This window comes from Chelonoidis abingdonii, chromosome 1 (assembly GCF_003597395.2).
Source record: "Chelonoidis abingdonii isolate Lonesome George chromosome 1, CheloAbing_2.0, whole genome shotgun sequence".
In the NCBI taxonomy this organism is placed as follows: Eukaryota; Metazoa; Chordata; order Testudines; family Testudinidae; genus Chelonoidis; species Chelonoidis abingdonii.
This window is the reverse complement of record NC_133769.1, coordinates 198,501,193-198,521,370: the sequence shown is the minus strand read 5'-3', so window position 1 is coordinate 198,521,370 and position 20,178 is coordinate 198,501,193.

The following is a 20,178-nucleotide window of genomic DNA, read 5'->3' as shown; positions in this document are numbered from 1 at the left end:
AACACTGCCCTGCGGGAGCGCACAGCCCACCCCCTAGAATGCTACGCATATGGTGCCATGGCTCCAGGGAAGGGGTGATGGTAAGGGAGGGGCCAGCGCCTTGCTGCACTCGGCCGGGTGCTCTGGCCAAGGAGAGCAGACCCCGCAGCTTGCAATGCCAGGAGAGTGGGGCCATTTGTCCATCCCTGCATCAGCGTGTGCCTGGGCAAACCCCGTGTACATGCCTATGCCTCTTCCCCCTCCCCCCGCAAGGGTGGGCAGAAGGTGGAAAAGAGCAGGCTGGCCAGTATTTTTAATGGCATGGTGCTACCTGCCGGGACTCTGGCAGGCAGCAGCGTGCCATTAAAAATCGGTTCGCGTGCCATCTTTGGCACGCGTGCCATAGTTTGCCAACCCCTGTTCTGATCTGACAGCTCAGGTAGTGTCAGTTTCATTCAGAACAATTCACAAAGTTGGAACCTAATCCTGTAAACCCTTAATCATTTGATCAATCCCAGTGAAGACAATGAGACTATTTGCATGACTGTGAATCACTTCTGTGATAAGAGTTTCAGTATTCTGTTCCTATAAAGGAAGTTAAATGAAATGCAATATTTGGGTATGATACCATAATGCAATTTAGGATACAAGTTTACTTACAATTTGTCTTTTAAATACATATGGACCCAACTCCCATATTCCATATAAACAGACTGAAATACTACATATGTGGGGGGAAAGTGAGTAGTTAAGTATGTTGATGTTTGTATATACAAACACCCATTTCATCACGGTAATGGAGAGGTGGAGAGGATACCCTCCCACATTATGACCAGCAAAATAATAATAATAATAATTAATAAAATTTGCAAACCTAAAAACCTGTTGTGCTTTAAACCACCTCAGCACATACCAAGTTTATGAACATTAAAAAGTTTACAGCAAAGGAACACTGAAGCCCATTAACCTGAATGTGTTCCAGTATGCCTTCACTGGCTAAAGGCGCAGTCATACTTGAATAGCTAAAAATTAATCAGCTCCTTTAGGCTAAACTGAGTGATGTCACTGGCTCCATCTCTGTTTTACGTAACAGATAAAAAAACTCCAGTGGGGCATGGTGCTGGCACATAGGGGCTCAGGTATGTTGTGTGATTTTTTTTTCCAGAATCTCTTTTTGGAATAGTCATGTATGTGAAATCTCTGGTGCTTATGATTATGCTATTTCTATGAATGTATATTCATTGTGGTATCTGAAGTTATGAATATTAGCTATCTTTACTATATGTTTGCTCCTGTCGTAACACCCACAAGGTATTTAGCCAGCACATGAAGGGACAAGTCAAGTTGAATGGCCCATTAAGGAACACTTAGTGTACAATGGACCCTGGAAAATGCCTGTCTACACTTAATGGACTGTTTCTGTGAACGTTCTAATTATAATATGGGTGGGGGTGATGGACATGTAACTTGCCCATTTGACTCCAAACACCATCTTTCACAGTGAGAACAGAGTTCCCTTCACTTGACATAAGGCAAGGGCCTCAGGCTGGGAGCAGGGTGGGGAAGAGTCTCATGGAGGGTCACATGGGACAGTCATTTCCCCTCCCCCTTTTGTCCCTCCCATGTGTGCAGTACCAGCAAGAAATGATTTCTACTTAAACCACTACTCACCCAGCACTGCCAGTGGCATGCAGTGTTGATATAGCCTTGAAGATCAGAATAATTCTTAAACAGGCAATGGAGACAAGCTGAGAGCCAGAGGAAGGGGGGATATGAGCTGTCTGAGCACCTCATTCAGGAGGTCAGCTGCTGCTTTCTGCACAAGCTGGAGCCTCTGCATTGCTTTCACCTTCAAGTCCTGCTGTGGCAATCTGTAGTCCAGTGTGTAGTTGACTAGATCATTGTGGACAGATTCTGGTGAGCTGAAGGTGGAAGGAAATGTTTTGCTACTGGCATCGACAGTCTAATGCACCTATGTAGTTTATAGTCTTCCTCTGGCTGCATAGCATAAGGCTTCAGTCTACAGAAAAGACTTATGGGAAAGTAAAAATCCCATATTTTAACCATGCAGATACTCCTGCTTGTAGATCAGGGGCTTCATTTCCTCCCGTCATTTGTGCTTCTTTCCAATAAGGTTCAAATTAATTCTTAAATCTAACTGGTGGCTTGAGTCTATTGTGTAAATGAGCTTCACATCATTGGAGGGCATGCACTTCTAGCAGATATTTCCATAAACTACCCTATCCTATCTAACGAGATGGTATTTTTAATAAGGAAGGCACAATGCACTGGAACAGTGATTGGTCTCTTTTTCACATGGTCTAATCTCTGTAAATAAGCAAAAACCCATAAGCCCACTCTTCATAGAGATCTGGTGGCTTTTGTTTCCTGAGAACAAACTGATGTTCTATAGCTAACTTAACTTCTAATGAAATAATCAACTGGTATTCACAATGAAATGTTAAGTCAACCCTGTGTTACTGAAAATCAGTTACTAAAACAGTTTGCTATGCCCTGTTCAGCCCAAGCTATCTGCCGCCTTCTGAGCTACCTCTGCTGTGGGAAGTTTCAGATGCCAGCTCTGCAGCAGACTGATCTACTGTACAATAGAAACAACAAAAAGCTCACTCTATGCCCAGAGTTTATAGCATAGTGCAGAGACAGGAATGTTCATAGATACCTCCAACTTGCTATTAAGAAATGATCTTCAGCCTTCCCCTAGTCCCTGCTGTCCCGCGTCTGGGACTATGTAACCCAAAATGTTGTTTTGACATCTTGTTATCCTAGGCAAAGTCTGAGAGATCAGAAGTAACTGAGGAGGAACTTACCTTCTGAATCACAAATAACACTTCCTGCAGCACTCGGGCTTTTCATTGGTGGTTTACCATTCATGTACTGACTGAGCTCATATTCATCTGTAGCCTGGTTTTCCTGTAGCTTGTATTATATCAATTAAATGTGAGATGCCAACTCTTCCAACAAGATTTAAAGAGAAATAGCTTGTAGAGGATGAGGGTGGGGTGGGGAGGGAGTTAGTTTGAGGAATGAGTAGGCAGACAGAAGACTACTTGGAGAGAGTTACAGGGTGACAGTGCCCTTCTCTTCTCCATAATCATCATGAGGTTTTTTTTTGTCGGGAGGGACTTCAGACCCTGTTCCTGAAATGTTAAGACTAGGTTGGGCCACTCAAGTACCTGTTCAGTCTCTTCCTGACTTTGTTATCTGCAGAGTCAGGGAGACATTGAGTATGCCCAATGTTTGCTTGATGTTATCATTGATCCTGGTGTGAGGTGGATAAAGACTCTGTCTCTTAATAAGGGGGGAGGGCTATATTGGCACCAGCCTTATCTTCCTAAAGATAACTTGGTCCCACAGGTATGGAACAAGCCATGGAGCAGATCTTCATAACGTGTCTTCACACAGACCCAAGATTTGGCCACAATATCTCTCTTCCACTACTAATTTCTATGAAGTGGTTGAGACCAGTTACTACTTATTGATATTCTGATTAATTTGAGCTAGATTTTTCTCCTGTTTATAGCAAAATAAATCCCGGATTCTGTGATTACATTTGAATCCTTGAAGTGCCTAAGGCAGATAAAACAGATTAAAAGAGCTGAATCCTCAACTGTTGTAAACTGGCATCGCTCCACTGACTTCCTAGGGTTGCCGTGCCTCAGCATTCCTACAGGTCAAGTGGCCACAGCCTACTGAGAGCAGCATGACATCTGGGGCTCTGGTCCAAATTCATGTGACCTACGTTTGTTATTCTGATATTTGATTTTTATTTCTATCTGCCCTATATAAATACTGAAAAGAATATTTTTAAGTTGTCCTACTTAGATAGCAGATCAGAAAACTCCCTTTTCCTTTGACTTCTCCTTTATAACACAAGGCTCTGACTGCTGCCCCTTTTTGTTCTTATTAGAGAATTTTCCTCTTCTTGCTTCTACTAATATATTGAACATCAATATAATATTGCAGAACTATGCCAGGCAAATAAGTTTCTTTAACTTATTCTGTGGTTGTCATCAAGTTGAAGGTCTATGATACACTTGCAGAAGATGACTCAGATCAATTTGAATCAAGAGACAAAAGAAACTAAATGTTAGGTTAGAAGATCAATACTATGATGAAGGGTTTACAGTTTCTCTATTTTTTACTATACTCTCAGAGTTCTAATGAAGCTTTTTTTTTCTTCTAGTTTCAGCTGACTTTCTGAGACTCAAGACAAAAATTGATGGTACTACCAGGCTTATGCTATGATTGTAAATTGTTACCAATTTACATTTGCTCATATTCTTAAATCATCAATCACCCTCTCTGATTTAGCCCCAGCTGAGCGAGGCCTTCTGGGAGAAGGTGCAAAGGAGTGGGTAACTCCTTCAGAGCTACGCGCTTTCTGGATCAAACTGGACAGAGGAAGCTTCATCAGGTAAAATAGTTCTTATGGGTATATCTACACTGCAATGTTAGCCTGTGCTTGAGCTTGGGCTCAAGGCTATTCCTACACTACAATTGCACTAACCCAGGACTCAGTTCCAGAACAAAAGCAAAAGTCCAAGCAAAAGTCGAGCTGGGACCTAGGGTTCACACCCTATTGCTTTGCAGTGTAGATGCAGCACCACTTGACTCATGTCCCAGGAGTCTGCCAGAAATATCCTATAATTCCACAGGACAACTTCCTTAGTCCTTTCTATCTCAACAATTTGCAACCCACTGTATTGAAAACCGAATACACCCCACTACTTGGCAAACAGTAGCAGCTCAGGTCAGCATTAACACATTCTCTTGTGATCACTGGTCTGCAAGCACTCTCTCAGAGAGCCTGAGTTCACAGTGGAGAGCGAATCGATTGAGCCTTTTGCACATTGAGCTGCTTCATGGTCGTGGGAGGACAGCCAAATGTTGGTGAATCTGGGATGCCTGGGCAGTAAAACTGTGGACTTCAGTAAAAAACACCAGGAATGACCACACACACTAGCAGATAGCTAAAAAGCTGACAGCTATGCAGATTTTCAAACAAGTGATCAGTGCAGGGAGTGTATTAACAGGCTGAGGAGAGACTACTGGACAAGGGTCCAGGGACAAGAACCGCACCTTGGGCAACTCACCAACAACATGCTCATTATATGATGACTTTGACCAGGCCAGCTGTGCTTCATGACAACTTGGGTAGCCAGGAGGGTGACCTGCTGGCATGGTAACTGATGGCAGCCAGCAGCAGCCTCCCAGTGAGTGACTTTTTATTTTTTTTTAATCAAACCAGTGCAAGACCAGGCTGTGGATCAGGATCAACAGTATATTCTAGGTTCCTATTTGGAAAAGCTGTTTGATTTTTCTCACCCTGCACCTGCTCCGGTCTCCTCCCTATCCCTCAAGAAACAACCCACTGCTGAGACGGCAGAAAACTCAGTGGAGACAGAAGCTGCCTCAGAGTCCTGAAAGTATATGACTCAAAATTACAGTAATGGGAGGGATTTCTGCTTTAAGCAGCAGGGTAAAAATGATAAGCCCTGGCTACCAGCGTTTGGCCACTAATGGTGAATTGTACCACAGGATGTAGCTTCCTCTCCTCTTCTTCCTCCCCCTTTCCCCAGTGTTCAAAATGGTGACTTGGAATTTTAAACATTCATAAACAGCTGTAACCATTATTTTACCTGTCAAGTCACAGAGGTTTGCTAGGGTTGTTCATGTTTCCTTTTCAGTAATAAATTTGCCACTCTCTAATAACTCCTCCTGGGTCTAGGGAACCTCCTGTAAACAATTAACTGAGCGTGTGTGTGTGCATGGGGGGATCAGACGGAAAGTGTCTTATTTCCAGATCTAGTCTATTTGAGTTGTAGTAGTCCATGCAGTTTGCGGGTCAGAAAACCATTTCCCCAAAGTACAGGTAGTATGTCAGTCTTTTCTCAAACTGTGCTGGGTGCAGAGTGGGAGAAAGCTGCTGATTTCAGCATTTTTTTGCATGTAGCAATAAGAGGGAAAGATATGTGTGAGCTAACACAGCATGATGTTAATTCCTCCATGGATTCTGACCCAGTCCTTGCTGCTGATAGCTGCAGACTTTTTCTGAAGCACGACTTCCAGCTAGTCTCATTGCAGGGAGGACTGGGAAATATGCCTTTCCCTGTATAGCTGGCTAGTCCACTCCACCCATATATGTGCTTGTTGGTCACTGTACATTTGAATACTTCAGCTTCAGACATTGCAGATTTCCTTCCAACAGCTAGGAATAACTTCTCCCTCTGCCAACAGGGCACCACAAGAACAGTTATGTCTTCCTGAATGTGCAAAGCATGAAATGACAGAAAAAACCTTTTGCAGCCAGGGCACTATTTGCCCTCCCCCCAATATGGCAGTTAGTTATGAAATGTTTTTGAAACAAAATTATAATTTTAAACTGCCTCTGCAGCCTGTAACTGTGATTAACTAGGCTGTGTACAGAGACAATATGATGGTTCCATTTAGAAATCTTCCATTTTATGCCCTTGAAATTCTACAATAATTAATTCTGTCCTCATCCTCTGAACTAGTTTAGACAATAACCCTCTGTTTCTTGTCCTGTTTCAGAACCCTCAACCTATACTGCCTGCTGTTTTTCAGGAACTCAATCCCTGGCCCAACATACCTTCATGGACTGTTCCAAAAAGAAGATGATGTTATGGTCCATTACCTGAAGAAGAGGGACAAAAGACTGGAACAACGGCATGCTGATGGGCAGGAGGAAAGGCTGAGGTTCACCATCCAGGACAGGGTTTCAGAGTGGGAGCGGGCACTTGCAAAGCAGTTCCTGGGATAGGAACCATGGCTAAGGGAGGAGGACAGAACTTAACAGAGAGAACTGTTTCAGCAGCTTATGTCCATAATGGCTTCAAGAGTCCCATCTCCTGCTGCCTGCCTAGCACCATGGCATGATCACCCTGCAACATACGCTCAGTCCAGCAGTAGCCTGGACAACTCCATATTGGGGTGGCCCATGCCTTTAGAACTCATGAGTTGGGTCATTTGGCTGGGCCAGGCAACTAAGCTTCATGGAGTCTTCTTTCTTCAACTTCTCTCTGGTGGCAACATTCCCCGTCTGCCCCCCAACACCAAGTGAAATGTAAAGAAGGGAAAGGAGAACATGGGGCTAGGGGACATATAATGTTATGGGGATTGTTGTGTATTTACTATTTCCTGTACTTTTATTTGTGTATGTGTTTTTTTAATGGCAGCTGGCCTACCCAACACATTGTGAGTGTATTACTGTTTTTAAGACCTGCTTACCAATAAAATGTGTTTATGCTTTCAAAAAAGTTTATTGCTCTTACTGCATCACATCATACAATCATGACTGTGAGATGATAAAGCTAAAAACATGTTCAGAAGCAATGAATCATTAGTAAGCAAACAGTATTCTTCTATTTAGCTAGGTACATTTCAAGAAATTCAATCTGTACACCCATTCTGCACCACCGAAATCATTATTCACTATGTCATTCAGATTTACACTGAGTGGCAATCAAGCCCACCCCAAAAATGAGCCACTTTTTCCCCACAGTCACATTCCTACAGCTACTATTCCCCCTTTCTCGTTGGGCCATGCAAATCCATAACGTGAGAAGACAAAGAATCCCTGACTTCTGCTCTCTGGCTGCAACAAGCTCCAGCTGTGCTAGCTGCACTTTCTGGCTGAGGGGACCGATTCAGCAGGCCCTCGCTGTCAGAGGTCCTTTCATGGGGAAATGGTTCACCTCTAGCTTCACAAAGGTTGTGAAGGGTGCAGCAAGCCCCAGTAATGTGGATAGCATTCATGACCCCAGCATGCAGATTGGTTTGTAGACACCTCCAACATGATTTTAATCTGCCAAAAGCACATTCAACCACCATTCTGCACCTGCAGAGAATGTAAGTGAAACCATCTTTTGCTAGGGTCTCTGAAATCAGGGTACGGTTTCATAAGTGAAGGCAAAAAGGGGTAGAGAGAGCCCCCCAGAATAATGGTGGGAACACACATCATTTATGACAGCAATCATATTTGTGGCGTGGGGAGGTAGGAGTTCTGGAATATGGGTACTTTAACTCAGGTCTGCACACTGCAGTGTGGATGCCAGAGCCCTGCGTGCAAGCACAGGTTAGATAAGTCTTGACGTAGGGTTAAAATACAGCGTAGACACTCAAGCCCAGGGTTCCCTACAATAGGTCAGCTGACTCAAGTCCCACTAACCATGGGCTTAAATTGTAGAGTAGACATACCCTTAGATTCAGGAGCTGATCTAAGCACTTTTCGCCTTTTAGTTACGAATCCCTGCCCCTTCTCCCTTGCCCCTAATTCAACTGATCTGCAGCCAAAGTATATTACTCAGTTAGTCAATGAATCTCTTACACTGGGCAAAACAAACAAGAAAGTAATCCTGAAATATATATCTATATCTATATAGATATAGATATAGATATATGGGGGGGGCTTTTTTTCTAGTCTGTGGGTGAGGGCTGGACAGAGAACTTTCCTTCAATTTAGAGAAGAGAAAAAGAAAAGTTAACTAACTGAATACAAATACTTGCAAAAGTTCCAAGAGCAGGAGAGGTAATGAAACTAGCTGGGCAGGCACTTCCCCAGGGTTGTGTTGGTAGCAGGTAGGATTTTCTAAAATGCCCAAGTGATTTAGGAACACAAACCTCATTGAAAGTCAGCTTTTTTCAATGGGATTTCACAGATTTTAAGATCAGAAGTCATCATGATGGTCATCTTGTCTGACCTCCTGGATACTGGATGCCATTGAACCTCACCCAAAAATGCCTGCCTCAAGCCCATAACTTATGAATTTGTATTCATAAATCACTTACAGCCAAATTTTTTTATTTAAGTATGTAGATGGGGAGGGGTTGTTTTGTTTTTGTTTTGTTTTTGAAAATCCCACTAGGTCCCCTAAATGCCTTTAAAAAATCTGGCCCTTAGGCACTCTTGAAAAATCCTACCATGTACTCCTTCGGGAGTTCTACGCTCAGGAATCCCTATTAAAAACACACACGCCAACAAGAGGATGGCAAGGTATCGCTTTTTTTCTCATCAAGGAACTTCCCTCAGAGACCTTCCTCTTACAACTCCAGAGAACTAAAGGGGCAAAACCAAACAACTACAACATATTATCTTAAAAGGAGAAAACCCATCCTCTCAGTGGTCTTGGTAAAATCACTAGTGGTTAGTCTTACGTTGGTTTCTAGTGGTGCCAACTGTGGGAGTAATTTTTTTGCTGCAGAGTCCTCTAACGAGCAGCCTTTATAGCAAAGATGCCAAACTTTTACCCTAGTGGTTCCTTTAAGCATGAAGGAATTTCAAGGGGGAGAAGCAGAGATTGTTGCATTCTTAATCCAACTGCCTCATGTTCTATAGATAAAGGGTTTTGTTCTTGGCTGTTGGTCTGACATATTTCCTGAATGAGCACAGATTCACTTAAAATGTGGGAGAATGCATATCATACTATATTTTTTTAAAAACAGTGATGCTGCAAGGATGTGTCCATTTCAAATGGAGATAGGTGAGCAATAAATTACAGCAGTTTCTATTTTCTTGAACACAGAGTTTCATGTTTAACTCTTAGTTCACTAAATGAGGCATATTAATGAAAAGCAGGCCTTTCTGGTACATTGCATTATAATATAAAACTACAGTGAGTCATGACTCCTAAAATACTGAAAATATTTAGTTAAGTGAAAGAATAATTGAGGGAGTAGTTTTGACTAAACTGTCACAAAGAGTGTCTGCAATACTCCCGGATTAATCAGCTAACCTTTTCCACATAGGAGCACTATAGTTTGACAAGAGTGCTGCTGAAAAAAGGCTCAGCAAGATCTCTCATGTAGACTTTTACATCATCATTAACAGTGATGTTTCCTTTCTTGATGTAACAATATGCTTTTTGGATCCACACAAGTCATAAAATTCAAGCCAAAGCTGATTTATGGGATCCTTTATTCTGGGGTGGGGAGAGTGCACAAAGAGTAGGTTTGGGTAACATAGCACTTTCGTGATAGATCAAAGTGGTTTCAGTTACTTATAGGTCATCTCCTCCTTCATCTCAAACACTATCTGTAAGCATAAGAATAAAATTTAAAAAGACAATCTGGATCTACAGTAATATGGATTTAAAGTGTTTTTCCTTATATACAAGCTCAGCTAAGTGTGCTTATCAATCTGTTCAACTATTGCTTTAACAATGTGCTTGTTGTCAACATTCAACCAGGTCTCTCAGCATGATTCTGTCAGCAGTTTAAAGGAGACCACTTAAGAGAGAGACTTTTGTAACCCTCCGGTGGAATGCAATTTTACTTTTCCCCATCCCCATTTATCATGATCTAGAGTCAGTAAAGTTATGGTAGAGAGACGTTGCATGTTAGCAAAGACCACTATAGTGAGGACAGTGGGATGAATTCAATTGAGGATCAGCACAATGGGTAAATTGCAACAACAGTAGCTGTTTAATCACTTCCTGAGAGAACCTCTTAGGTGCTATTGTCAAAGCCTCCCTATTGAAGCTAAACAAAGTGGGGTGGGGACACTGGATCAATTTGCTGCTTTCAGAATAGGAATTTATAGCCTTGTCCCTTGGGTTGTTTTAATTTGTGGTGTTTTTCTCTGATGAACACATATAGTGTTTTGTGTCTCTGCCCAAACACCTTTGTAGTGTCTGCCACATTTCCAAGAGGCTTGCTTAACTAGCTTTTTGCCTGGTTGCTCTGGTATGCAGATGTTCCAGAGTGGGTTGACACTATCTCTAATGCCTCTTCTGCTTGCAAGAGCTATGAATGTGTGTGGTGTTATGCCACTGGTGTATGCAGCTTATTTGATCTTGGTGTGCTTCCTGCAACTATTTCCTGGAGATGTTTATCTTCATGCATTTCCATGTGGCAGTATCTGTGCATTGCTCTCCCCTTGATTTCTTTTTTGTGTGTGCAGCAGGGGTCAATCTGGCTCAGTGCATTTTGTAGATGTGCTGCGCTGGATATGGGATAGGGAGGGCAGAGAAAGAGGTTTTAAGCAGATAGTTTAGTCAAGGCTGAAATCACCCTGTATTCAAAATTACTGAGATATGTCCGTGTGCATTTTAATGTTCAGCTCTGTTTAAATTTAAAGGGTAGGCTTCAGGATTTGCACAAGGAAGACCCCTAAACTGGTCCTCTATCTTACTTTATCATGCAGCAAAAGTCAGCAAGGGCACTTTCAAATGGAAATATGGTTCAGCCAAAGGCCCTCAACAACAATCACAACATAAGTTGTTTCTTTGTCTTTTTGTTAATCTTTGATATTGTGGGCCAAGAAATATAGAATTAGCCTTGAAAAAGCCACTTCCTCTTTTAGAACTTAATTCTGCCCTTGGTTACACATGTGTGTCTCATTGACCTCTCCGGTTGTCATGCAAGTGGAATCAAGGTCAGAACATGACCTGCAGATTTTGAAAACAAAAGTGAAGTTTCATCTGTGTTCACATCCTTTTAAACTAACAGTTTGGAACTACAAGACACTGTTACCCATAAGGATGTCTTGTAGGCTGTACGCTCCCTTGCTGGCACAGCTGTAACTTCCTTAAATTTCTCGCAATATCCTTATCTCACCAGTAGGTGTCACTGAAAGACTGAAGTAAATATCTCAGATAACTATTTGAATTTCTCTCAGAGTCTGTGGGTGTTCTTGATTTAAGGTGGCCCAGAGGAGTTTAAGAAAGGTGACATTACCCAGCAAGCATGTATGCATAATAATAATAAAAGCCAAATGAGAAGTTATTTTTGCATCACTAGTTGTACTCGTATTATTCTATATAAAATATTTTTATGAGCAGTTTGTTAATATGTATTAAAATTTTCCTTTGTTTCATCTACACAACACCCAGCGTAATACACAGCTGTGATACTTTATTGCTTTGCATGCACATATATTAAACATTCAATGTAAAGCAGTGTTGTACTAATTCCTATTGCTATTGCTTTGTTGCTAGCCCAGTCCTTCCAAGGTTCTGAATACTTCCTGAAAGGTGGTGAGTACCCTCCAGTCTCACTGAATTGAAATGAGAGGTAAGGGTGCTCAGAAGATGCATGTTCAAGCTTTCAAATTCGTCAGTAAACTGGACTAAACTCTAATACATGATCCCTGGATTGTGTGGCATCCTGATATGACAGACTGGAATACATGGTATAAAAAGATATAACACAAGCTGGAAATTCTGTGGCAGCTTCTTTTAAGTTTAAAAGGGAGTGATTAATTGAATTAAATATGAAAAAGGGTAATATCCATATTGTAGCCCAATGCTTTTTTCTATATACTTGAGTTTTATGGTGGGCCATCATTTCTGGGTTAATATCTCATGGATAGTTGTAAATGTATAACAGAATTATAGATGGTGTTGGAAGGAAGCTAAGTGATTCTGGAAGTTAGGCAGGAGATGATTGGGACTGTTGACACTGGGTAGGTGTCAAGGGAAATTTGGGATTATGTAATTTTTGGCTAAAATGATCAGCATTGCCACAGAATTAAAAAATACACAAGGTCCTAGTCATAGTAAAAGCAGAAAACACTAGACAAATGTTTTCTTACTTGTTCCACAAAACAATTTCTTTCAATTACGTCTGGATATTTTCACACTTTATAAAATAGATATGGTACTGAATTACATATTGTAATTCAATCACATTACAATTACATATTGTAATTACAATTACATGTCTGGATATTTTCACTCTTTACAAAATAGATATGGTACTGAAGTTAAGAGGAATGTTTTACAGTAGAAGGCTACATTTAAAATCTAGTGCGTGGTAATATAATTCTTCTTAGGTCCCAATTTAAGAAAGCATTTACACACATGCTTAATTTCATTGACTTGAGTGAGATTTAGGTACATGTTTAAGCATCCTTCCTGAACACTGATGGTTCTGTTAATTACCTAAGTGAGTTCTGAAAAAATCTTTGTATAAGTGCTTTTTTATTCAGCATATAAAATGCAGTTATTGCTAATAGGCAGAACTGTCTGTTCTCTTCTGCTGCCATAGGAAAATAGGATTTGGGATGTCTTTTACATGTAATCTGGTTTAAAATGTTTTAGGTCTGTCTGTAAAATCTAGTCTCTTTCAATATTAAGGATTACAGAAAATTGGGATCACTGCACATTTAGAGAAAGGATTTTTATTAGGGCTGAACAGAACACATTTCAAATTAGATTTGTGCAGTGGCAAAGTACTGGCAGTCTGGCAAATGTGTGTATAAAGCTTATAGACTGGAAAACTAATACACGTTTTGAGTTAGGCATCGTTTAGGCCTAATATTTCCTCAAATATTTAAAATAAGTAGCAATAAGAATGTTATTAAAACCCAATTTTTTATTTCTGGTTAGAATGTTTTACTCAGAATGTGAGAAACAGAACTGAAATCTTACTGCAGTGAAGAAAATGGGGACTAAGTATGCAAAAATGATCGTTAATGTTGTGCAAACTATTCAAAAAGGTCTATATAGAACTTCTACCTTTAAACCACTGCAGTACATACTTATTGCTCTTACCTCTTTTTTTTATTTATGTTTTGTAAAAGACACTGCATGCCTACGTATTAGGGGACGGGGGATTGGGAGGATCAACAACTAAAAACGTTGGCTGCTATAATTTGTGTGAGAAATTGTGAAGAGTTTTCTAGCTGTCAAGTTTGGTTTTAACTTTTTGTTAATGAGACATTCAGTTTGAAGGGTTTTTCCTGTTTCCCATAATGGTCTGTGAGTGTGTGTTGGGATGGGGAGGTACTGAGCATCAAAATCCAGTCATGTTGCATGCTCCCTTCCATATCACAGCACCGAGGAGAACAAATCTGCTGATAATGGCACAGGAGGCTGTGAAGAAGGGAGTTAGGCAGTATATTCCTCTGGTACCACACATCAGCCTTCAGCTTCTCCATATCCACATATGGTCTCAGCAACAAGCAGTGACATGGGGAGTGTGACTATAGTGCAGGAGAGGAGTCAGGAGCCAGATGTTCTATTGCTTTCCCACAGTTGACTTCTTTGGAGAGTCATTTGTGGCCTCCTGGGTAGGGGACTGAACTGAACAGGAGGCCTGGGTTGCCACTGACCTGCTGTGTGACCTTGGGCAAATCACTTCACTTGTCTGGACTATTTTCCTTCCCACCATTTGTCTGTCTTGTCCATTCAGATAGTAAGAGACATCCCCTGCCTTGAAGAGCTCACAATGTATGTTGTGAAGCATATAACACAATGTAACCCTAGGTGCTATATTTACACATATAAAAACAAAGTAAATGTGGCTCCAAGGAGGTCACACGTACACAGCAGGGAGTCCATTTGCAGTGGTGAGTAGGTTGAGCCTGTGCCATGAGCAGGAGGAGTTGCCTTTTCCCCCTTATTCATGTATGTAAATGCCATAGTTTCAAGAAGATTATGGACTGCATTGTCAGGTTCAGAAAGCAGGTCCTCCCAGAGGGGTGGGGTGGGGCAAGTGGGGCAGTTTGCCCCAGGTCCTGGGCCCCACAGGGGCCCCCACAAGAACATAGTATTCTATAGTATCGCAACTTTTTTTTATGGACAGGGCACCTGAAATTGCTTTGCCACAGGCCCCCTGAATCCTCTGGGCAGCCTTGTCAGAAAGCACCATTTTTTAAAATTATACCCTGATGGGAAAATCCTACAGTGTTGCGTGTTGCATGGAGAATTATATTTTTCTTTAGGTTTCTGTGTCAGCTACAATTTAATGGAAAATTATATCCCTGAGCTAGGATTCTAGAAAGGATTCTTTAGGGGGTTTAGTCGTCTACTACTAAACTTTTCTATAAAGGCAAGATGTGTGAACTCTTCAGGGCAGGGATTATGTCTTCCCTTATTTTAGATGTCTATAATTTAGGATCGACATCATTCATCCTTCTGATATACTACTTCATAGGTTGTGAAGAAAGAATGCACATTGTTTAAAAACAAAACTGAAAAAATAAAGGCCTGTGATTACTCATCAATGATATCTCTGACATATAGATACAGAAGCTATCAGAACACTGTTTCTTAGCTAATTAACTTCCACTGTAGCACTAAAGTCATGGCAATCAGTATGGATGAACAACACACTATACGGACACCACAGTATTACGCACCAACAGTTTTTACAATTGATAATCAAATGTGCAAGTTGAAGGCTTGGATTCTCACATTCACTAAGGCTACGTCTACACTGGAATCAGAGATATGATTGTGGTACATGTAGGCATACCAGAGCTAACTTTGATTTACCTAGATTAAATACCATTCACTGTCAAGCTTTGACATCGTGAACTAGCTGCACAAGTACATATCCAGAGTTCCATGCTGCCACAGCTTCATAGCTGTTCTTATTTGTGCTAGCTAGATGACAATTAGCTTAGCTATGTCTACACGTGCTGCAGTCACATATTTGATTGCAGTATAGACATAACCTAACATCCCTCTCCTCTTCTCTGGCTTAAAGGAGGCACAAATTCACTGGCAACAACAAAAAAAAATCCTTAGCACAGTTAGCTGCCTGGTGTTATAGTCCCATAGCTTAATGCCAGAAGGGATCACTAGATCATCTCATCTGACTTTTGTCTAGCACAGACCACAGCACCATCCAGCACCCACACATTAAACCCAAAACGAGACCAAAGTATTATAACCCACAGGTGATTAGACTGCTATGTGCCACAGGCAGAGAATAAGAACAACCAAAGTGCACTAGTGCTTGTGGTCCCTGCAATGGCAGGCAAATGATAAAGTGAGATATACTCAGCTAATCCTGGCAAGTGACCTGCATGCTGCAGAGGAAGGTAAAAAAAAAACCCCAAATCACTGCCAATCTGACTTGAGGGAAAATTCCTTCCTGACCCCACATATGGCCATCGGTTAAAACCAGCCAGCCAAGCACCTGAGAGAGCGAATGCTTGGTGCCACGTCAGAGCCCTGACCCTCCCTGCCCAGTGACCCATTTCCAGACATGGCCATCCCTGATACTCCAAAGTGAGGTGATTTAAAGAAAAAATCCTCCAAGAATACGTGGAGGGGAGGGGGAGATCCCTTCCTGACCCCTACTAGTGGCTGTCTTAAACTCTGAAGCATGAGCTTTAGGAACATAAAACATAAACCAGAAGTATGTCCCAGTGCTGTTGACCCTGTCCCCTACTATAACAAGCATCCTCATCATACAACTGCATTTGCAAATTTGTCTAGCTCTCTTAAAACTAAATTGCTTGCTCCCACAACTCTTATTCAGAGGCAAAGAATCTCATGAATTTGTGCAAAGGGACATAAGCTTGCCATGTTCTTGTGCCTGCATTGTCCCTTAGCTTAAATAGTTCTTTGCCATCCTGGGCATTTACCCCTCCCTCAATGTACTTATAGAGAACAATCATATCCCCTTTCAGCCCTCTTTTTGCTAGATTAAACAAGCCAAGCTCTTCCACTCTCCTAAGTTAGGCCCTCCATCCCCCTGATCATCCTAGTAGCCCTTCTCTGCATCTGTTCCAGTTAAAATTCATCTCTCCTAAACTATGGTGACCAGAACCATACCTAGTATTCCAAATGCAGTCTTACCAATATCTTATACCAGTGGTTTTCAACCAGGAGTATGACGTACCCCTGGGGATATTCAGTGGTTTTCCAGGGGGTTCAGCTATTCATCTAGATATTTGCCTAGTTTTACAAAAGGCTACATAAAAAGCACTAGTGAAATCAGTACAAACTAAAATTTCATTCAGACAATGACTTGTTTAAACTGCTCTGTGTAAGTACAATATTTATATTACAATCAATTTATCTTATAATTATATGGTAAAAATGAGAAAGTAAGCAATGTTTCAGTAATTGTGTGCTGTGACACTTTTGTATTTTTATGTCTGATTTTGTAAGCAATTAGTTTTTAAGTGAGGTGAAACTTGGGATATGCAAGGTAAATCAGACTCCCGAAAGGGATACAGTTGTCTGGAAAGGTTGAGAGCCACTGCCTTTTGCAATGGCATTAATACATATCTATGTTTATTGGAAATACCTCGCCTAATATGTCCTGGGCTCATATTTGCCTTTTTTCACAGCCGCATCTCATTGGTGGCTCATAGTCATCTTATTATTGATCCACACACCCAGGGTTCTCTCCTTTTCTGTGATTTTTTGACCCAGACAGATTTCTGTTTTGTCCATACTATCACTTGTATTTCCTTACACCTTTCTGCTTCACTGATGTACTATGCTACTCTATCACCTTTACCTTTTTATTCATCTCTCCTAAACAGCACATATCCTTCAGTACCTGTATTCCAGTCACAGGTGCTCTTCCACCATTTTTCTGTAATCCCTGTTATATGTGATTTGACCTCCTATACCAATTCCTCCATTTCATTGTCTGGACTCGGTGGTTGCATCTCAATGGATTCCAATGGACCTCCCCCAAGTTTTTTAGCGTGTAACATTCCATTATCTCTGACCAGATCTTCATTTAGCTGATTTTCCTCCTCCTGTGTATTGAACTGAGGTATGGAGAGTTCATGAGGCTCTCCCAACCTTCTCCCTGGACCTTTTAGTTTTGAAATCCTTTGTATTAATTGTGACAGCCTGGATCCCAGAAAGCTAATACTCCAAGTTACTCAAGTGGAGTCCATCAGCTGAGAAGAGTTGTCTTTCTGTAAATGCCTCCCAATGGTCGATCATCCCAAAACCTTCCTCATGATACCAGTCCTTGAGCCATCTGTTGCCTTGTCTTTCCAGAACTTGGAGCTGGCAGTAGGCACTGGAACTAAATAAAATTTAGTCCGTCCCTAACAAAACTGACCATTTGCTGTGTCATTCTATTAGGAGTACCTGAGCAGGAGCGGCGCCAGGGTTTTTGGCACCTTAGGCGGGGGTCCTTCAGCACTCCCGGTTGTTCGCAGCAATTCTGCTGCGGGGGGGTCCTTCCTCAGCTCCTGGTTTTCGGGGCACTTTGGCGGCGGGTCTCGGAGCGAGTGAAGGACCCGCCACAGAATTGCTGCCAAAGATCCGGAGCGCGGAAGGAATTGCCGCCGAGGGTGGCAAAATGCCGCCTCCCCAAATCCTAGTGCCCTAGGCGACCACCTAGATTGCCTAAATGGAAGCACCGGCCCTGCACCTGAGTACTGAATGCTTCTGAAAATCTGACCAATTAACTCCTTCACAATAAAAGGGGCAGGACGGCCCAGTAGTTAGGGTACAATTTCTTGTACCACCAAGAAGTTCCAGTGTGATCTTGGGCAAGTCCCTTAGTCTTTCTGAGCCTCAGTTCCCCATCTGTGAAATGTGGATAATGACACTTCACAACCCTGTGATGTAGGGAGAATAAACATATTAAAAATGATGAGGTGCTCAGATATTGTTGAAATAGGGATCTTTATTGTTTACTCCATGGGGCAAACATGTTTTAGAAACCATAAATTTTCTATTAAGATTTGTCAGCTTGTCTCAAATAAAAAGAAAACTTTCCACACTGTGGTTCCTACAAAGGATGACCTCATGAATACCAACTTGAGTGCTCCCATATTTTTGGAAAGAATCGAGGGATATCTAGAACATACAAAACTAGTAAAAACATTAGATGCCTAAGGCACGAGTCTCCATCATATGTAATGATTGCCCTGCAGGAACATTCAGTGGTGCCTCTGCCTCTAAGAAGTGCCAAAGCCTTAAAGGATTTATTTCTGTGGTTTTAGTCTCAGTTGGATCATATACAATATGCCAACACTACAGTTACACATAGCATACAGAAACAAATGTATTTTAAGCCACATTGATTCTGTCATGTTATGAGAACAAATCTGAAACTGAAAGTCCTATTAATTCATGTTTTATGATTAACTATTATTATCTATTTATTTATTATTATTATCATTATTGTATGAAGGTTACAGGGGGTTGGTCTAGGGGGAGAAGTTTGGGGGTTTTTTACTCTCAGTGACTCAAAAGCACAGATTCATCCAGGTGTTTTCTAAAGCATCAGCATTTAATAAATACTTTGGGGACTTATTAGTATGATGATATTCTGGTGATGCAGAATCAACAACACTTTATTATGGTGACTAAATTAAACTGCTTTTCATGCAAAGCCTCATTCAGTGAAGTTCTCTGGTTCAAAGATTAAACTCAGCCTGAGCAATGATGGTACACTACATGCGCAGGAACAAAATGCAAGGACTGCAGGACATTTTCTGAACTGAACTTAGTCCTAAAAAAAATTTTATTATAAAAATCATTGTGTGGCTTGCAGCTTTCCCATTGCTAGATAACCATGTTATAGGCAAGATGAAAAACATACATTTTCACTGCTTCTGCTTGGAGCTTCTATCTTATATGGGTTATTTATACTGCCCTCATTACTGTACTATATGAGTATCTTTCAGCAGTGCATTAAGCAATGTGATGGACATCTATCATCTGTGGTCAATTCTCTCTCATATCCTCTCCCCAGAGTGTGTAGATTCATGTTTAGTTGTGTTTAGAATGTGTATGGCACTCTGTGGTTATATAAGAGAGGACAAGCTGAAGAAGTGTGAGCACCTTTCACTTGGAAGGTAATAAGGTTAGTGAAGGTCCTTAGTTTCTGTTGGAGTTCATTCCACAGTCTTGGACCAAGCTTCAAGGAATCTTTTAATCGCAGAAAGAAATGCAGCCACGTATGAAAGTCCATTAGAATCCTGGCAGAGGTGTCTTGGTTTTCACTGAAAGATCTGTAGCCCAAAAATGCATTCCCCTATTCCAAAACTGGAACCAGTAGGAACCAATGGAAAAACTTCACCTGGAATTTCCAAGAAGAAACAGCCCAACTGATGCCCATTGGGATTACAGAAGTGTAAAAACAGTGCAAAAATTGATCATTATTTGCAATGCTTAGTTTTTGTCAACTGCCTATTTTTGGAAGAGAAAAGCAATAGTTATATCTCAAACTTGCATAATAACTATAGTTAGCTATATATTCTGGTCAAGATTTTCAAGTGAGAGCCTAATTTTAGGCTGCTAAATCTGTATTTGTGTACTGAAATAATAGGCCTGATTTTTGAAAGTGTTAATCAGTCTTTGAACTCAGTGGGACTTACTGGATCCTCAGTATTTTTGCAGATTGGGTCATTTTTCAGGTACCCAATCTAACTTTAGGCTTCCAGATGTGAAATCTTGGATTCTATCAGTAGTGATTGCATTTCTCTTGTAGAAGAATTTAAAA